This window comes from Lepisosteus platostomus, chromosome 9 (genome assembly GCF_059453375.1).
Source record: "Lepisosteus platostomus isolate fLepPlt1 chromosome 9, fLepPlt1.hap1, whole genome shotgun sequence".
NCBI classification, from domain to species: Eukaryota; Metazoa; Chordata; class Actinopteri; order Semionotiformes; family Lepisosteidae; genus Lepisosteus; species Lepisosteus platostomus.
The window spans coordinates 24,227,389-24,249,810 of NC_142619.1; the positions used below are offsets into that span (position 1 = coordinate 24,227,389).

Here is a 22,422-nt window from a genome sequence, read left to right on the forward strand (position 1 = left end):
CATTGTGTTATACAAGCAGAATAGTGAGTAATTAAATTGGTCTCAAAGAAGATATGATAATACAATATGAGACGAATCAACATTTAATTAGTCTTCCAGAGAATTAATTATACTAATTAGAACTTCTGAAAGGGACAGAAAATTATCATTTTTTTATTCTGAGGTTGTTTGCCTTTGCAGTTCTGGTTAAAATCTAGATTTATAAAATAGTAAAACTGCAATTAATTTTAAATCTGATTTCTTTTTAGGATTAGTGAAGCAAATCTATGTTTATTTGCATGCACATGTCTTAGAATCTTAATTATTTTGGTGTGGTTTGGGCTTCAAACACTGCTGCTTAAATTTAGTATTCTTGTGAAAATTAATTGAGGTAGTTCAGGAGAAAATTGTTTGTCCTGCACACATACTGTATATTTCACTTCATCTCAATTTGCTGTGAATGTCATTTCTGGCACTATCAATAGGGCATTTGCCACAAGAACTTTATGAAGTTCAAGAGGATTTTGTCTACTTGCATTTTTTCTTCTTAAGAACATTCCAGTTCCCTCATCGATTATACAGTAGTCCTTTATGGATTGAAAGATATCTTATCTAATATGATTCCTGCCTGAACAACAAGTAGATGGCAAAATTCATTTCTTGTTCACCTTGAGTTATCTTCGTACTATCTAATAACTCATCAAGGAATCCTGAGCAGTGTCATCATCTCATTTTTCACATCAATATATCACATCATCACTTGAAGCTATTAGTCGGTTTGGAGACTGAAGGACATAATGCTGAAGTCAGTCACACTTTCAGATACATCTGAAGTCAGCATTGTGAAGTACTGAAGAAAATGTCGAAATATCTCAGTGATGTGAACAAGTTTCTTAGAGACATTTCAGATTATTCTGTACACAAGCTTTCCATAGAATGATAAAGTAATTTTTTCTTGCCATCAGATATTTTTGAAGAGTACAAAAATTCCATGAACTAAATTGCCATTTGAACACAATTTTTGAAGATTAACATACTAGATTAATTATAAAAAGCACAGTGAATTGTGAAGTTACTTTATTATTTTAACTGCCTTAAATATTGTACTTTATATTTTTATTTGTAATGTATGGATAAAAAAATTCTACTTGGTTCATACTCCACTTTCAGTGTACTTCTAATCTTATAGTGCTTATAAGATAATAACCTTTTAATTTAGCAAATTTATCAACAAATAAATATTTTGATTACATTGTACTGTTAAGGTGCCGTTGTTAAAATATTTTGTTCAAAAGCATCGTTGCACATCATATTTAACATATAGTGACAGAGTTACTTGCTGATATTTAAGAATGATAAATAATACATCCCTAGATTAAATGCCATGTATTCAATGTTCTTTAATTAGATGTTTTAGTAATATCTGAAGAAGAGTTGTTAATGACCAACATTGAAAGAAAAGCTTTTTTGAGTGCCCTATTATTTTGAAATTTCTTTTTTCTTTATATAAGGTACATTTAGACTAAATGTAGTGTATTAATAAAATAATCACTGTGTCTTTAAAGGTAAATTTAATTAATACTTATACTGTATATTTGTATATACTGTATTTAAACAGCGTACAACTGTGGAGCTAATGAACAAATGTACTTTCGGTTTCTTCTGTAGCACTGCACTTTTGCAGTTTGTAGAGAAAATAAAAAGACCAAATCAACTGGAGAATTTGGATGCAGTGAAAATGTGTCTATATAATGGAAAGTATTTGGAGTTTAATTATAACTGGCAAGTCTGTGTGGAATCATATATTATGCAGTCTTCCTGTATTGGATGGCAGAGATCTGTGTACAATTCCTTTGTTCTTTATCATCTAGCCTTAAAAGAAGACAGTATTTTTAATTAATATTCACATCCGGTAGTGAACATTGTCAGGTGACATCTCATATTGTATATGCATTATAAATGGTAAGAGATTTTAAATATTCTTTGGGTTGCAATGAGTTTTTAGTAGATGGTTTGCTGAATAGCCATGATTATCATGTTATTATGTGTCTGTTTTTCCATTTTAGGCTTTTGTTAACATTTAAACCAATTTTAATGCTCACTTTTTTATAATAACAGTTGGAATTTAAATCACAGCTTACAGTATAAAGCACCACAAAGTCAGAATTAATGCAGTGTAGGGTTTGAAGTTTATGTATATTAATGGCATGCAATTAGTTCCATCCTTTGCTCGGCTACCATTTTTAACATCCAACAAACTTTGTTTTTAATGCTTTTATGGGGGAAATTTTGGGATAACAGCAGTGTCATCAAAGGTTTTTCTTAAGATTTTACCAGAGCTACAGTATCTATATTACTTAATTGATGTGGCTTTACATACACTATGGTTAGTTATGGACATATTGTGCCAAATTGTGAGAGAATGGGGGGAGGACGTGTAAATTGAGTATCACAATAAAGTAAGATAGATTTCCTGTGGGCAGGTATGTAATAACCTCTTTCAACGGAGCAAGGAAGTGTTCACCTTTCTTGATTAGCTAAAATCCCTCCTGGCATAGCATTCCTTTGACAGTGAGTATCTACTTATCAGATATACTGTATTAGATCAAATGAACAAACCGTACATTCACATCCAAGGAAGAAACAACAGTTTCTTTTTGGTTTTGGAAAAATGAAGGATTTTAGAAGAACCTCACACTATGGAATAAGATGTGCAAGAGTGACTAATGGAAATTCCCACACTCAAATAAGATTTTGGAATATTCTTCTCACATCAACATCTCCAAAGTTGTGTCCCACCATTTGACTCAGCTGACAAATCAATGAAGAAACTACTTCTTTCAGCAACCCAGGATACCTTTGGTTTTGGACCCATTCTCAGTGGATTCTGCAGTTGAAGACATGGGCTTACCCACTGGGCTGGAAACTCAGCTGATTGAACTATCATCTGACAGCAGTCTGAAGCTTTAGATCACAAAATATTATTTTGCTTCATTTTGAATTTGGACTGCCGAGGAATATTGCTCTCTGTCAGAGCGTGCAATCAAGTTCTTTGCCTTTTACTGCCGCAGATCTGTGTGAGTCAGGGTTTTCAATTGTGACTGTCACAAAATCAAAGACCAAGAATAAACTTAAAGCAACTTTGAATGCTACTCTGCTTGTCAGCCTCTCACCCATCCTACCCTGTCCTGATCTGATTGTTTCTCAGAAACAAGCCCAAGTATCCCACTGAGGCAAGCAGCAGTTCAATTCAATTCAAGCTTTATTATCCTCTGGGGAAAATTTGTTTTATGGCACAGTGCAATACAACAATACAAAAGAAACAGACAAAACATCACCAGCTAAGAATACAGTGCAACAGTGTAACAGGATACAAGAGAATTATTTTACATTGTTTGAGAGCGAGATTGCAGACGGGATGAAAGATTTCCTGAGCCTATTACAGATATACAGATATACCTGGGAACACAGAGGTGTCTCCGAGATGAAAGTAATATGATTTCACAATAGAGAGAATGATGCTCTTCACCTTCTTAAGAACCCTCCGGTTTTAGAGGGCTTTTAAGTTTATTTTATTAGAGCATTTAATCCATGGCCAGTATGTCTCAGAAAGGTTATGCTAATCCTGTGTTAACTATCATGGATGGGCAACAACTGGCTAATAATTTAAATGTTTCATACCCATATTGAATCAAAATCCACAACCACATTGGTTAACAGCACTATTCTCCCAGGATCCAAAACGTTAATTCAGATTGAGGTGTGTAGACCTTAGGAAAGATAAGAAAGTGCACAGGTCCAGATTATGCACTCTTGTGCAGATCAGCTTTGTGACATTTTGAGTTTGCTTTTTCAGATGCCCATAAACTTACAAAACATCCCCTCTCTGAAGAAGAAATCTATTATTATTATTTCCATTCCGAAAACAGTCAGGCCAAGTGAACTTAATAGCTACAGGCCAGTTGCTCTCAAATATCTCCCAGTGAAAAGTATAGAGATAATAGTGAAACAACATTACAAAAAACACACAGAATCTTACTGACCCCCTAGCATTTGCTAACAGAGGAAGGAGGGGAATAGATGACTCAATACTCACATTGCTAAAAATGGTCTATTAACAGCTTGGCCAAGCAAAGCAATTTGTAAGAATCTTATTTTTTGTTTTTTCATCTGCTTTCAATACAATAATACAATACAACCACTCTTGCTAGAGCAGAAATTCAAAAAAAAAAATCAGATTAAACAGTAAATTGATAAAATGGGTTATAGACTTATTAACAAACAGGTCTCAAAGGGTCAAAGTGGGGATCTGGTATACAGTACACTACACTTCTCCTGGATCACCATCCTGGATCATGCTGTCTTGGTATCACCTGTAACTACGGTAGACTGTTTTGTCCCTGACCTGTTTTGTCCCTTTTAATCCTGAGCTTTCTTGATCTCCCTTTTCACCACTTTTTTGCATTATCCTCCTGAGCTCTGTGTCACCTTGAGGAAAAAAATCATGTTTCTTTATAAGGAGAACTTCTTTGACACTCTTGGTTACCCAGAGTTTGTTATTGGGAAAAACCTAAAAGCTTTTAGTAGAAATAAAACACAGAAAGAAATGTAAACTGATAGTACATCAGCAAGTTCATGAATATCCTTGGATCTGTCTATAAACATATCCTATTGCGTGCAGTCGAAAAAACCCTGTAGGCATTCTGTGCTTTCTTTGGCCCAGACAGATCTTGTTTTTCTTGAACAGAGTATGATAGATTGACATGAGAAGTACTGTATTGAAATCAGTGTTACCCTGTGGAGGTCTGGTGGAGGGATGAGTAGGCTTTCCACATTTGGTCCCATGGCAACAATCAATAATTTTGTTCATCTGCGTCAGGTCATGTACGGTATAGATAATATTTACAAAGTCTTTTTTTAATGTACAACTATAAAAATCTTGAAAATGAGCTTAAGTAATGTCTGGGGAGGCAGCATGCAGTTTCTGTGTAACATCACAATACACAATAGACAACATCACAATACTTTGCACATTAGTTTTAGGATGGATGTAACCAATCATTATAAAAAGCTGTAGAGAGACACTTACTGTAGCAGTTCACTTTCAAGCATATTCCGTACATACAGTAATCTTACAGATGATAATATTTGGCACCAATGGTTATGTTTCTTCAGACAGACCCCTTCACCATAATGTTTACCTGTGGATACTTTGTTTCTGTCCAGCTGATGAAGTGCTTAAAAAAACACTCAGGCTTAAATTTGTCATCCTTTTTAGTCTCATCTAGCCATGTTGTAAACACAAATACACAGACTTTGCAAAATGAGTGCAAGAACTGCATGTTAGTGTGTAGTCAGTTCAAGTTGCCTTTCAATAACCATACAGACAGATTCATAGTGGCATGGAGGGATCATCCTTTCTCTGTCAAAGCTTCTGTTTCGATCTGCCCCTCCTACTGCACGTTTATGTTTATAATCCAAATTCTGTGCAGATTTCAGAATAACTTGAGGAAGTTTGGCATACAGTGCATTCATGGGTTGGAACTGGTTGCCCTTTAAAATTAAGAAGAATTCTCGGCTATATTTCAAACCAATGTTGTGAGAGCCAGGCAGCCCAATGAAAACAGCAACAGCAAAGCAAGTATCTTAAGAAGTTTCATCATACCATCACATTAAATATCAATTTTCATCTCAGGAAAGATGCAGTTATGAATTTATACCTTGTAGGCAGTACTTTATAACTAGCAGGCAATACTGTAATATCAGCTGCTGGAAATTTGTTTGTGCTTAATATAGAGGTTTCAAGATTGTCCTTCTGGACAAACTATCACTGCATAATACAGTATTTCAGAATGAAATTGTGCATGTGTAGGCAGACAGAGAACAGATAAGATGAGAAACATCTGCTCCTTCATATTTCTAGTACATCTGTCGTGTACACTCACTGCTCGTACCAATCACATTAGCAGCAACTACAGTCTGCCTGTATGCTGCCTTTTGAACAATGAATCAATATGCTGTTCTGTAGTGCTGGGAATAATCGGGCAGAGAGAAAATAGCACAATATTGTAAGAAAGAATTAAGATGAATGTTGACATTGAGCTTAAGCAAGCAACAGCTAATGTGAAAAAATTGTTTAATTTAAGGAGTACAAGATTTAATCAAATCAACCACTTATTTTAGGCTGTAGCATTTACGTACAACTTTTCAACATTTTCACTTTGCTTAGAAGTTTGGGCATGATTCACTGAGAACTGGGATATGGTGTTTAAGACAAATGTACTTAAGAAGAAAGTTAATGAATTGCAAAAGGGGAAACAAGTAATTTCCAACCCATGTAGGCTATCATTTCTGATGAAAGGATGCCCTGAAATTTCCTAATGAGCAAAGGTGATTTTTTAAAAAAAGACTGCATCCCTTTCTACTGTCACGCACAGCTAGCACTAACTGTTCATCTCCCGTACAGCCCTCTAAAGACAAGACGAGCATGGAAACTACTCTTGTTAGGCTGCTGCTTTGGATTATAAATGGGCATCACCTGAAAGTGAGGACAAGTGTTAAGGGGAAGAAGAATTGTTTGCAATGGAAAAAGAAATGAGCAATAATAACGTGCCAGCATGTGTCTCTCTCAGCACTTTCTTCTTTCATTAAAACAGACATTTCAAAGATATTCTTTGTTCCCTGTTGCTGTGAATAGTGTGATGTGATGTAGTTCCTATCCATACTTTAAGGGACTTTTCCTGTGTTTTGGAGACCTTTAATATATTAACATATAGTGGCATGCTAAAAGGGTTATTTTAGCAGAATCTAAATAGTGAATAATAAAGCCACCTTGGATGTTTTCCTTTTGCTTCCTCAAGCCATTTACTGTACATCTGTGAAAAAGCTTGTAAATTTAAGGCCGTGATTCTATGGAATAGAGGCAATAATTTATTTACTGCTATAGCACCTTTTTGATATAGTTTGTTATACAGTACATTGTAGAACCCAGTGCTTGATCTGGGTTAGAAAGGAGGTCATGCATGAAATAACGATATAATGTCCCTCCTACTTGAGATTTTATTTTCCTAGGAGTCATCAGTTTCTGAGATGTACTTTCAGCTTTCTTCATGTTTTCAAAAAATATGTAATTAGCATTAGTGTAAAAAGGTGAAATGGAAGAGAAAATAAGACACTTGAAGTATAAAATACAAGGCTGTTCCAGTTTCATATTTACTTGTTTTTTTCCCTGAGATATTTTAATGTTGATGCTGCACTAATACTAATTACTATATTCCTGTATATTGTTATCATTGCAATCATCTGGCTTCTGTGAAAACCTTATTTTCTGTGAAAATTGTCTAGAAATTCCCATTTGATGACATTCTGCTTATTGGTATTATTGCACACTTGTCCTACGTAAAATTGGACAAAAAACAAAAGCAACCTACAAGATGTGTGGGAGAGGTGCTTCTCTGCAAAATTTAAGGTATTGTCAATAGCGTGTATTACTGTATATATTGTACTGTATGCATTGCAACGAACACTCCCATTTCGGCAGTGGCGTTAGAAAAGACAGGGCAGAGGCGACTTACATTTTCAATGACAGTTTTATTGCCCTTTTCATTTCAATGGGGTGTTCGAGTCACAGAGCAGCTGAGGCTAGGAAGGCAGAGAGAGAAAGCAGATGTCCTCTGGGCTCGGAGGCAGGGACAGAGATTGTCCCCTGGTTTTATAGAAGGAAAACGACAAGAATGGGTGAGCCTTGGGGAAAAGAGGGAGAGGTCGTGGGGACAGGCATGTAGATTGCTAAAGTATATAATAGTAATAGTTTTATTCCATGCTGAAAAGAGAAGAAAGAAAACACAACATTTCAGCTGTCGAGCCTTCTTCAGGTGTCAGGTGTATATAATAGTACAGTGTGGGTGTCTTAGCATCTGGCAACTTGAACTACTTGGATGGGATCTTGTCTAGTTAGTCTCGTCTAACTAGTCTCATTGCAGTGACCTCCAGTAGGTTACTGCTGATTGTTTGTTATTGCTCTAAGTTAATGGGTTTCTGGCTTTTAACTCTATACCATGTCCAGAGCCAGCGAATCTCTGCTATCCTTTGTTGTCTAAACATCCCGAGAACTCGCCACTAAAATAAAAAGCTTCATCACCATTTAATGTGAGCACTATTCATTTAGCACTTTATACAGAGAATCCCTTTCTAAAGTTATGAATTTCCCTTGCTGCATGCTGAAGTGCATGGGTAAGATATCTGATGGTTTGCGAAGTATTACATCAGGTGTTACACAAGACTTAACTGGTTGACTGCTAGGTTATATGAAAGGGCCAAGCCATTTGGGAATGAATGTTAAAGAGAAACTACAGATATACTTCAAGGTATTGTATGCCCCACTCTTCATTTGGGTTTGCTGAATATCAGCTGGCTTCTGTGAAATCTGGCTGGTTTACTTTGTACTAGCTGTACATAATTTTGTGAAACAACATTGTCAGCCCATGTCAACTGGGTAATATTTAATTCATAGTGTTTTGTGTAAGCACATTGCCATGGTTTTTATTATTATTCTAAATGTAGTACTTGGTACATGCTTGAAAATACGCCTAGCAAATAATACGTTCAGAGCTTATCCTGGCCTATGTAGCTTTAAATGACGTGAGAGTACATGGCTCCGTCCTAGGCCATTTTTCCACTGCTCTTGGTATTGCTGGTATGCCTCTGTATACCGTAGCTTGGTTAAATGGAGAAATCAGGGTATAATACCTTGCTGTAAGATATACTAGCAGTGTCTACTGTAGAGAATTGACCATTCAAACTTCTACTTAGCAGAGAAGGGTTGCCCTTGTAATTCCTGATAATTAAATGCTTCTATTTTTGAACTTGAACTATTCTTAGAGGCTCTGTATTGGAATCCTGCTGCTTCTCTTTTATCCTTACAAATGAACATTTGTCTTCGCTTGAAACCCTAAGAGGCCTGTTTAGTTTGCTCTCTGTGAGAACTCCCTCCTAATATCTTTAACAACATTAAAAAAATACTTAGTGTACATAAAAAAGGAACACCAAAGTGATTATGTTGGAAATGAGCCTAAGGGAAGCATGATACAAAATATCTGTGGGTGTGCTTTCTTTCCCATTTCAAAGAACATTTCAAGGGAAACACCCATACACAAAACCATTTAAGACAGAGATTGCTTTTCTATTATTACACCGCAAAACCATTTTAACCTTGCAAAGTGAAAAGTTTTATTGGCTAGTTTACTGTGTTAAAACCAAAAGATGAAGCAGCAGATACGTCTTTACAGAGTGCTCCCAAACTGGTCTTGTGTTACTGTAGATTTCACTGTGACACTAATGTGATGATGATACCCATTATACCACAAATGCAAGACCTCCAAAATGTACTTAATGTGAAGAAAAAACATTTTAAAAAGCTTTCGAAATCATGGATGAGCTATTATACTAACCTAGGTCTACAGAGAAACAAGCTGAAAATGCAGATAAGAATGGTGCACAAAAGCTGCAATAAAGGCTGTTACTAAGGAGAACTACTAATCACGCTTTAAAATAATGTCAACCGTGATCTCTCACCTTTCAGCATTGACTCAAACCTGGCAGGTTATCGTTAATCAGTGGATATGAGTTCAGAGGTAACATTATCTTTTCTCCAGCTTCTCGCTGAATACCTTTTGTCTTTATTATGATCACACTAAGTAATCAGAGACATCCAAAGCACACTCACTCTGCAATTGATTACATAAGTACTGTATGGTTGCCATTTTAAATACATGTTTGCAAATTACGTCATTCTCAGTGTCTTTCAGATGCTTAAGCAAAACGTACATTGGACCAAAACCATTCAACTTACAGCTTTCCCAGTGCCTACTGTTTTCCTTATTTTTCCACTTGCTGTTTTAAAATACAGTTATAATAGTTCAGGGGGGTAGGCCACACCTGAAGAAGGTTTCACAGCCGAAATGTTGTGTTTTCTGTCTTCTCTTTTCAGCATGGAATAAACCTATTACTTGTTCCTTTACAGTTACAGTATAATAGTCATCTCATCCATTTCTATAGTCCTTTTTCAACATGTTCAGTAGCTAAACCTGCACTGCTATCTGGAGACATACTTAACATTTTTATATTAACAATATGTTGTTTCTCTATAGCTTCAGCTTGTTTGTTTCAGTGATATGATTTGGAAGTCTAGTAGCTCATAGCAACCAGTTTATCCCACAGCATCCTTAAGGCTATCGGCAGTAACACTTTGGCTTGTTTAAAATATGTCCAATACCTCCTGAGAGGTTTTATTCATAAATACAATCCCTGGTTCCAGCATCATTTTTACATTTATAACATTTATAGTTGTTTTGTTTTTTTTCTGGATGTCATGAATATCTTTTAAGGGACCTGGGGCTCTTTGGGTAATACAATGAATTTGAAAATAGGAAGAATGTAGCAAAAAGGTCATTAGTAAGATTATAAAAACATTCCTTTGCAAATGACAGTTGGCGCTTCTTCAATGGTGATTGACTGCAATAATTAAAGTATAATTGCAGTGTGCATATTATTCATATTAAACTGAATGCAGAATTTAAGAAACTAAAAAGAAGCAGCATATTTTATTGTGCACCTGGTTTTGTGGAGTTAAATATTGTATAGGAATTTATTAAATTGACAACATAATAGGAAAATGAGTCAAATGGTTTAATAAAATGGCTAGCTTTTACATTTAGTGAAACAGGCACCAGATGAGACAGAAAAACAGTGTTTATGCACATACATTGTGTAAATATAATATACACTGTATACATACATTGTGTAAATATTTATATATATGAATACAGATAAAAACTGTAGAGGTTTTGGAGTTTGAAGCTTTAAAATTGAAGAAGGAACAACCATAAATGCCAACACATCCTTATTTCCCCTTATTAAAACTGTGGCAAAATGTCCAGGCATTTAATTTAAGGGGGGAGTTTCTTGACAAAGTCAGAGTATTTTGATAGACAACACATAATACTGCTGATTGATTAACATGGAGTCCAAAATAATGAGACAAGGTACACTTCAAAGATGGCACCTTTACTATGCAATGTAATGGGAAACATTCTGTTGGTGAATAGTCCCATAGAAGAAAGTTTAAGAAACAAATAGTAAAAACACCTTCAAACTGTGTTCAGTTTGGCAGAAATTTAATTCTATTTTTTTGCGGAGGAGGCGGGGGTCTAGATTTTTTGTGATTCAGGGTTATTATTGCTTATGCAACAAAATATGGAAAAAAGCTTCCTCATTAAAAAAGCTTGTGTAATTTGCATCTGTACAGTATATATTAATATATTTACCTTGATTTGAAGCAATGAGTTAAAACATTAAAAAGACAATAATTATTTTTAATTTCTAAGTATTTTACTGTCCAAGGAGAAATTTGAATTCCAGAGTTTTATGAGACAACTTGTTTGTTTATTTGCAACTGTCATTGAGTTCCATTTAATGTAGAGTATAGATTGTATGACATTTTCAGATAAGCTTTATGTCCTCTGTAAGAACTTAACACACATATGTTTGTGTGATTTTAATATTGAATTTGGGTTTGTATTGTGTTAATAATTATTTAATACTTGTCCTCCAAGCTTTTATTTGTCTTGGCAACATACTGTATTTTTCAGTTTCATTAATATGTTATGTGCTGTACCAGCTCCATCTCAAGATAAATGTTAGTGATACTGTATGTTGAAAAGTGAAAAACATCACGTGACTACAACATTATGGATTTTCGTGCACAAAATGTAGCGGTATGTGTACACGTACAGTACAAAAAAATCAATTTTATTTTGTTTATTCATATGAAAGATGGAACTGCAGTACCAGATAACATAGTGCTGCTGCACTTTACTAAATACGATTCTTTGAATCATCTTTAGCAGTTAAAGTTATGTACATATGAATGAAAGCTAGGAATTATATTTATCAATTTCAGGATCAAGGAGTTTAGTATAAATGGTTAACTTAATGCCCTAAATGCCAGCCAGTAGCTCTGTGTGAGTTGGGAAATCTCAGCTTCCTAGACTGTTTTATTTTGTCACCTCTGACTCATAGCTGCCTGGCTCCTTTGTGTCAGATTATTGCACATAATATTTGAGCATGAGCACCATGCCCAGAGGGCAAGAGATTAATATTTTTTGCTTGAAAATTCTAAATTAATTTTGATACTGAAACAATTCTGTAGATTACGTTTTAAAACAGAGTAACAGATTATGCTTGTGCTGCTCTGGGAAAGAGGCACTGTACCCTGTCATTGTGGTTTTTCTGTAGCCTGCCAATTCTTCATCCAACATCACAAGGAACGCTGACACAGTCTTTTAGGAGCCCTCTAACATTAACACATGTGCACACACTGAAACCTTCAATTACACAAACTTCGCTGCTCATAAACCTTTGTTCCAACTAAAACTATAAAAACACGAACAAAAATAACTGGTATATTCATCACAGCCTTCTGAGATGGTTACTCTACTGTAAAGAAACAATAATTAAGAAACATATTCCCATCCAACATCTCAATTAAAACTTGAATATGAAGATATTAAAGCATTAATAATCCAGATCATTGTGGTGGAAACACAGTACAGACATGTGTCCATCGCATTGCCTTCTAATCCATTAACACGTTTTGTGGGAGATGATGACATTGGTGATATCTGGATGAAACAGAAGTTCATCTCTGAATGATTTATCTTTGTAGTTAGTAAAACAAGCAAAATTATATGTTGGCTGGTTGTTTTCTTGCTACTGTAAATATCAGAAACTGCAGTGGATGTTCCAAGGTATCATGAGACAGAATTTTACCATTTAGCCTGACATATTATATTAGTTAAAATATTATGTTGTCCTCACATAATCACAAAGTAGCTTATGTGGTGAGGTTCACTCTAGTCCAGAGTCTATTCTGGGAGCAAAGGGCACAACCTTGCTAAGAGAACATGACTGCTGTTAACCTGGATGGGATGCCTGTCCACCACATAACAAAGGAACGAGGGAAACGTTATTATAATCACTTACAGATAATTATAATTATTATAATTTTATTGTAACTTTATTATAATACACTTCCAGTGTGTACTGTATATGGGATGTGGCGGGAAACCGACCAGGAGAAAACTTATATGAACAAGGGAGAATGCACAAGCGCCACACAAAAAGATAAAGCAGATCAGAATCTAACTCAACCCCAGAGCCACCCATATTATGTTTATGCATCAAAAACTTACTTTATCCCTTTCATATGGGTAAATGTCATATGGTTAAGTTTATATTGCTTATTTTTACTAAATTTACTTAATTACATGCACAGTTCTGAGTAAGTGAGACAACTGAGTTAGGAGATCTGAATGAAAAGGGAATTAATTATGAGCACGATAATTAAAGTTTTGTGTTGAAACAAACTCATAGAAAGCCAATTGGTTTCATGTCTCTAAAAATCGCAGCACAGAAACTCCAGTAATATGGATTTTTTTTTAGGTTTGCATTCCCTTCCCAGAGAATGTGTCATTTTTGTTGCTTGTTAAAATATTTTATTATTATTACTTTATTAATAATATTTTTTTATAGTTATCCACATCGCTAACTTCATTCGTTCTATTGTGATTTTATACAAACTGCAATTTCTACAGGTTATTAAATGCTACTGTGATTTGTAACAAGACAGTGGTCCCCCAAAAAAAGATTATTTGTTGATATACAGTATAATGAATAATGCATCAATCATTGCATGCTATATGCTTTTCAGAAAAACAGAAATAAAACTTTATTCAGTCCAATGTGTAGCTGTCTGAAAAAGCAATTAAAAAAGTGGCAATAGCAAATTTGAATTGACACCAGTTCAGTGATGACATTGATTTGAATAATTATAGCTCTTTGAGTAACAATTGTTTCCCAAATCAATATCAGCATACTGTAAATAAGTTCTGCATTACCAATGTACAGTACATGCCATTGCACATATTACTGTTCTCTGTGATCCTATTTCTGGAATCTTTATGTTAATTTACATTAATAAACACATACTATAGATGGCTCTTAACAAAAAGAGGTCCAAGTAGTCCTCACAAAGGCGTGCTTTTCAACTTTCCATAACGTTGTTATTTGAGTCCCTGTTTTTTTCATGCCCTCAGTTTGATGCTGCCAGTTCTTAATCAACTGAGCTTGACAAAGGCATATCATTCACTATGCACCCAGTCAAGCTTCCCATGTCTTTGTTGCCAGAGCCAAGGTATTAAAGGGAGAAAAGATACCTTTCACCAAAAACAACTGCAATCTCACAGTCCCCTGGCTGTTGTATGGCTAAGGATATACAAGCCTCCTGCCCCTTGAAACCCTAGAAGCAAATTATACAGGACTACTTTGGATGCCCTGCTTACACTAATGACATGTCCCAGATTTGAAATGGTAACTTCCTGGCTAGAGGAGTCAGTCTGCACTTTAGATTAATACCCTGTATGTGTTTCTGTTGTTTATTATTTTATTTGCCAGCTTAATTATTATGTCATATGTTTTTTTTAAGTCTAAGAATATTAAAAGAAACAGTGACTTAAAAAAGAAACAAATCCAGCATAGTCTTACAGTTTCTCTGTATGTGATGGAGTTTAATAGACATAACACTTTTTTTCTTTCAGCCGAGCCTTTGTGGTGCAAAATAATATTTTAGTTTTAGTTTACGTACATTTATTATTTTCAATCATATCTTTCTCATATCAGTAAACAGATATATTTTTTATTTTAAAATTGTTTTAAAAGCACATTCCACAGTGAAATGCAATAAGAAAATACATCATTCTGACCAATCATCCAGAACCTAATAAAGTTGAAAAAATGGATTTTCAGCAGCCTTTTAAACTTTCCAGTCTGAGACAGAGTGTTCCACAGATGAGAAGAATACACAAACAGGTTTGTTACCAAGGAGAACCACACCTCATTTAAAAAAGAGGCACACAGAAGATGAAAGGAATCAAGAGGTCAGGGGGGTACTTATTGATGCAATATATTCTGCAAACAAAAATTGAATTCTGTACGTTAGAGTCTAGAATAGACATTAAATCAAATGATAAGGTACAGTAGAGAGATTGAAGAACGAAGACTTTTCTTAAGGGAAAAATATTCTCTATGTAAGGTACAGTATATGTAGATAGTTGAGGTACCACATTTTCAAGTAATTATTTAATTACAAAAGCGTCGTTTATGTAGAGGTAACTTGATTGCAGATGAATTGTGGACTATTTCACTTTTATCACTATACAGTATGTAATATGTAATCATATTCCATAGACAAAGCAGAGAGAATATCACAGATCAGTTCTCAGCAATGGTTTTCTGTCAGAAAAGTGCTGTTTTTAGAAAGGAATCGATTATGGTTTTGCTGTGGGGAAGGTAACAGGCTTTTAAGAATTTGTGCATCATGTCCTCTCTTCAATGTGTGAAACCATCAATGAATTGAGCTTCCATTTTTGAGCTTCAGGATAACGGATCCCTGAACTCCACCAGCGATTTTGAGCATGACAGCTTCTAAGCACCTGGCTGCTCAAGTAGTCGCATTATTAACTCTATTAAGTTGCAATTTCTATTTGGAGTGTAACTGTAGTTTTTTATGCATTGAGGTGGTAGGCTGCGTGTGTTATCAGCTCGTGTATTATCACTTCCCTGTGCTTACTTCACACATGGTGGTTCTGTGCCATGACCTTTTCTCTTATGTAGAACTTGAAACCTCTGCACTATTTTTGCTGAGCAGAGCTATTTCTTGTTAGTTTGATTCATCGTTAAATCAAAGATAGAGATGATATAGAAATGTGTACGTGGGTAATACTAGAGAAAATCCTTGTTTAATTACAGAGAGATACTGACCTTTCTGAATAGTGGAAAAAAATAAACCAAGAGAGTCATGGCCTTATTTTTAAATCAATGATCTTTCAAATGACTACGGTCCAATACACATTCAAATTGCATTGGTAGAATTTCAGGTTTTGTACTGCTTCACTCTAGATATTGTATTGTAAATTGCAATTGTGTGATTTATTGTATGCAATTTTTTTTTGTTAATCTAATCCCTATAAATTCCTGTCCTTCTACTCTTCTATCCCTCTTAACGAGCTCGCGTACAAAGCATTTCATTGCGGACAACACCGCTGTATGCTGTACTGTTCATGCATTGATAAATAAACCTTGATTGATAGATACTAGATCTAATATTCCATGAAGGTTTAAATAGGGTTTTATTCAAAGAAAAAGTAGCTGAATGTTTAAAAAAATGTTTTAAATACGTTATTTCTGAAAAAAATGCTCTCATCAGTTCTTTGTTAATTATGTAATGCTACATTACATAGTCAACCTGCTGCATTCTAAGACTTGTAAATAAACTGAAACTATAGAGAGTGAAATTGCACTTGCAATCCATAAAACATCAGATATACAGTACACCATTACATTTTTAGTTTCAAAGTGAATAAATGTTAAATGTCATGGGAATACCATACTGTATCTGAACTATTCTTTACATGGTCTTTATTTTTATTTGCAGTGGTAAAGAATTAGTTAGGTCAAATGAATATGGACACTCATACATACACAAATAAGTGGATGATAATGATGAAGTATGTGTTACTCTATCATCATTGTTTTTTTGCAAAAGATACATTCTTTTAAGGATAGATGCATGTACTGTAGTTTTCATACAATAAAAAACAAAAGATGCTCAGTTACGGTATTTATTAGCTGTCAGACATGTACCATACAGTATATATAGAACCATGACATCAGTAGAAAAGTACAAGTGGTTTTCGACAGCTGAGTGTTGCTGAGAGGGCTGATGATTCCTAAAACGCCCAAATATAAAGTTTTCAACACTTCATATGACAGAAGGGGGAGAAATTTAATGGGAGAAAGTTCTTTTTGATAAAGGGTTAGGATATCCTAAGGAAGTCAACACCTAATAATAAAACAGCCAGCGCTGCTGCAGTCATACATTCACTTGCCAAAAGCAGCCATGTAACTGACAGTGAAATAGGTTTGACGGCACTAAGTAAAACTCTTGGGAATTGCTAGATGAATTTATGTGAGATAATTCACTTCAGACTCTTTTCCATCATCCATTTGTGACTTAAAGTGGAGAATAAAAAAGATGAGGTCCAATGGAGGGTACTTCCGTGAGGTGACAGTATCAAATCATAGCCTCAGTCTGTAGCACCTCTCCCCAGACAAGCGGAACTATGCTTTCATTTTGATTGCTTCAAGGTGAAGAGATTTCTACTGATGTTCCAAGATATGCATTTTTCATTATTTCAGACGACTGTCATTTGTTTGCTTTTTCAATTCCACTTTTCCCCCAATCCACATCCAGTTATCCACAGTTGAATTATGATAAACACATGATTCTTGCAGTCAGTAATTTTGTTTTAATGTGTTACACTGCTGTCACATTGTATACGTTTGTAGCTCTCCATTACTGAATCAAAATTACAAGCCTTTGGCATTTAAAAAAAAAAGGTTTGTCTCCTTTGCAGTGCTGTCTACAATTATCCTTCGTAAGCATTTTACAATTCTTGCCACTACATTTAATTTAGCTCTAAATTAATTATTATTAATTTATTATTAATATTATTAATTATCCATTAATATATCCTTTGGACACAGTGCATGGGATGTATTAAGGATATCTGGAGCATATCTATCTATATTATATCAAATTAGAGGAAAAACTTTTGATACTGTCTTCCTTGAAAACTGAAGACAACATCATACAAGAAATGTAACAATCGACATCAGTCCTTTGTGCATTATTTGAGTATGATCTTGCTGTTACTGATTTTCTCCAATACTGACTCAATACAGAGCATATTGAAGTTATCCTAAGGCTAAAAACATGTTTTATTCTAAATTTTAAATTAATTTTCTCCAAACATTATATGTGATATATACGTTCGCCTTACTGGTGTTTGACTTTCTCTTGTATACTTTTGACTTGCTCATATGTTCATTTTTAGGGCATCAACAACATCCAAATAGCATTCTCTTTTCAACTCTCTTGTTATATGTTAATGCTTATGTGTAATGTCTTCTTTTTCCTTTACCACTATCATCATAGGCCCCATTTAAAGTTAAGAAAACTTTTTCCCACATGTAAAATCAGAGGGGATCACCAGTCTAAAGTGTTCACTCAGCAGCTGTCCTAGAGGTTGTAACACAACAGAACAGGCAGCTACATGACACCCACACCTCTTTTTCCCAGAAGAGGCTGTAGATGCTTATGCTACTGGTACTAAAAAGAGACAACTATATTTTACCTTCTTCAGACATTGGAACTTGTCTGGCAGCCTTTATTGCTCATGTTAGTAGATAAGAATTACTTATTAGAAAGGATGAAGGGTGGTAAATTGTCACTCTGTAATTTTCTAATCCAAGTTTTATTTCTGCCTGCAGGGATTCTAGCAGCACAGCCTTTACCTATCTCACAAGGCAGAGGTCTTCATAAATCTCTCCTTGTGCCCTTAAAGCTTGCTGATTTCACCTAATCCTTTTGATGGCAGCTGGAGTAAAGGGCAGGGGGGTAAAGTGGACTCACTTTTTGAGGACTTTTGAACTGTATTTGATATGCCCAGTCATGGGCTGTTAGTGCACAAAATGAGCTCATCTTAGACTTCGGTGGTTGCACTTCACTGGATTCTGTATTCCAGGTTTCAGATGTAATAGACTGGGTTCCACACTGGACTTTAGCTGTTAAATTTCATGGCTTATAGTTACCGATTCTCTACCAAGACTGCTGCTCACATCTCCTGAGAACTCGATCTAAAGGTTAGAAAATTAAGTAAAATATCACAGAAAACGAATATTGTGGATTTATTATGTTAAGGTATTGGAAAGTGATTTGGAAACTACCATATTGGTGATTTTTATAATTTTTCTAAACTTACATATTAGTCTAACTATTCATACATTAATTGAACATAATTTAAAAGAGGGATCTTTTTAACTCCAGGTGTATTGTATGGTAATATAGTACAATTTATCTTAAAACAGGGTATATCCTTTAGAAAACAATACTTGCATTTTGTTCTGGTTAAAGATCACTATTTCTCCATGTATACAGCAATCCAAGCAGGTAAAATTACATCATTATTTCACAATATTTACTGTATATGTATATTTTTTAAGTTTGATAAAATAATTTAAAGTTAGACATGAGCAATTGAAAGATTGAAAGATGAGTTTGTAATGCATTGTAATAAATACTTGCAGAGTTGACAAATCAAGTTGACAAAATTCTTACTCTACATTCTGCTTCACTGAGCAATAGAAAACAAAATGTACTTTGATAAACTTTTAAGACTGAACCAATCAACTAAGACAATCTCATTAAATACAGAAGCTGATTTCTGAACTCTACATTCTTTTATCACAATGTGTTTATTATTAATCAAGATGTGTGAAAGAGGACGCATTTTACTTTGTCAAATAGCACGATTGTTCCTAACCGGAATGCACACTCTGCTGACTTCTATGGAGTGAATGCAGTCACGCACTTTGATACTTTGGATTTTTTTTTCTACTTATACTGATTGGACAGCAGTAGGATTGTCAATTTTATTCAGTCCTCAGGGGAGGAAGAGAGCCCTTGCTGAGATCTGTTGGGCAGCAAGGGTGAAGCTGATGATTGTAACGGTGCCATTTACTGATTGTTGAGAAGGCATCCCTGGTAATGTTGTGTTCCAACATGCACCTCTATTTTGTATTTCTGATGTGCTGATTGCCTTGCAGGGGATCCAAACCTGGCCTTCTTTCTTTTCTGGGTTAGGGTTGTTATTGTCCAAATGATTGTTATGGAAAAGCTAAGGTGGCTGAAGTTGAGCCCCAGTTCTCTTGAGCTTCAGGGATCAAGAGGAGAGCTAAGGAAAGACTTGGGCACATGGGAATATGAGTTTCAGGAGATCCCACTACATTAAATGTTTTTAAGGGTTGTATCTTTTTGCTTTATACATATATATTTATGAGTTGAAAAGAAAACATTATAAATTGACAGATGAAAAATCATTGTATTTTATATTTGAAAGTGGCTGTTCATTAAAAATAACAAATTGTATTTAATTATGTTTTATGTGTTTATGTATTAAATATGTATTTAATGATGTTGTTGTTGTACATATTCAAAGAACTATTTTACAAGCTGTCTGTTGATTGTTTCAGATTTGGCACTGCTACAGTAGTGTAACTTTGCAGAACACTCTAAGTATCTACAGTAAATGCCATTGATAACTGTTTAGTAAAGCCAGCAGGTGTGAGATGGTCCAGACTGGGTGAAGTAAACCAGTTTCCTCGACTGCAAAAGATCGAAATGAACTAAACAAGATACTCTCAGCAGAAAAAAAAATATAGGGTGAATAGGGAGTTAGATTAAGCTGTCAATTAAATGTGATACAAGTTTAGAAACAGATGGTGATAAGCTATGGGTACAGAATGCTATCCATAAATGGTATTGTGTTCCCTAGGTACTCATGATTTAACTAGAATGTGGGATCTTGCAAATGGCTTAGCTACAGTTAAGTTTCTAGAAAACATAACGTAAAAGAAATAAAGTTGAAACAGTTCTGTGTGCCATATGCTGTAAGGATAATATAGTACACACTGGCACTGAATGAACCACATGGGGTACATTTACACATTGTAAACATTATTAAGACATTGTACAGTATTCCTGTGTCCTTTTTATTTTCATTAATGCTTAATAAATTAAAGGGACAACCAGTCATTCAAAAATAACCTTTTATTTGGGGGAGCATTAACTTGTTGTGGATGTAGACAACCAACATATACTGTAGGTATTGTGAGCTCTTTTTCAAAACATCTGATTTTAGCTGGCATTCAGGCATCTATTTAGTCAGAGATAAGGATATTTTCCATTCTATTGCTGATTACATATTCTGTAATAATATTTTCACTGTACAACTTATTTAATATTCATTTATGAGTTCAAGGAAAACAGAAACACATCGTGAAGTTTTTTATGCCATATAAAGCTTAAGGAGCATATACAAAGTCTATGAAAGATGAAACACATTGCATTAATAATGTTATATTTTAAACACATCTTACAAGCATCTACTGTAGTCATGCTTTTCTGAAAAATAACTTGTTAGGTTTTATGTTTTAAAACCCTCATCACTCTATCCAGTGCAATGTTTAATTTGTGTTTGCTATTTCTAAGTAATGCTGTAAGATGATTATATAGAGTATCTGATATTTATGTCTAATTTATTTAATATTAGGTATGATAATATGCTTTTGTGACAATTACAGTATGTTATTCACATTTATTATTAAAACAACTGCAGGGATAGAAACTGAAGTTAACTCCTATTTCTTATACTTTATAGGCTGAGAAACTATAGCTGGTGAGTCAATGTTTTCCCCAGCAAATTATTTCTTGTGTGGTGTGCTGCTTCTAGTACAGTGTTGAGTTTATAGCCCTTATAGACATTATTGATATGGACAAGTACTTAAGTTTTCTGATTGCCTTCTCATTTTGATACAAAATATGGTTATAATAAGATTCCTGTATCCAGTGGTTGGTCATGAGTGGTTGGTTTTGCTAGAGGTGTTTTTAAGCTGTGGAGTAATCAGAGACACCAAAAGCTGAGTGGATACTATGCAACTTCTTGTAGCAGAACAAAGCTGAAATTGGAAACTTTAATGCCCTAAAGAGATCGTACATCACTTTTTTTTCAGTACAACATGCAGTGTTTACAAAGTAAGGATGGTATTGTAGATTGTCTAGGCCAGACAACTGTGTCCAATGTAATTATTGTCTTGTTTCTCATCTCAGAGACTGGCAAACAGAAGATCCAGGTGGCAACATGCCTTACAGAAAATGCTTTAAGTGAATCGAGAGAAAAGGCGATGAGTGGGTTGGAGTATAGAATAGAATTAACTTCAGGTGGAAGCAATGACTGCATGATTTGGGGAATAGAACCAAAAGGTGATGGCAAATCTGCAGTATTTGGGCTTTCATGAGGATTGGTCTGATACTGTATATCCTTGCTATGGAAAACTTCCCCATTTTGTGCCCTCAGTGACTACCTCCTCAATAAAGAAACAAACCAGTTTCCAGCCCAAAAATTTCAATTTGATCTTGTCAAGAAGGAACTATGAATTCAAAACATTTTTAACTGATCTTGATATACTACAAACTTGAAAAGAGCTTGTAGTATGCAATAAAGTTAAATATGAAATATTGTGCTATGAAAAGGTAAAAATTCTACTATAATGAATTTAATACAGATTGAATAGAATAATCTAAAGAATAATGTAATTGTACTAATATTTTTTTTAAATATATGAAAGTCTAAATGTTTAGTTCACGGGCACTGTGAAACTTATATTCCTGTATTTTTTCTTTATTTTTGAAATGTTGCAGCATAGACT

The 22,422-nt window shown here is 34.7% G+C and overlaps 1 protein-coding gene across 16 annotated transcripts in view; it reads left to right on the forward strand.

Annotated features, from left to right (window-relative positions):
* ppfia2 (PTPRF interacting protein alpha 2) overlaps positions 1-22,422 on the forward strand; it is a 308,407-nt gene that overhangs the window by 188,588 nt on the left and 97,397 nt on the right. The window lies entirely within an intron of this gene.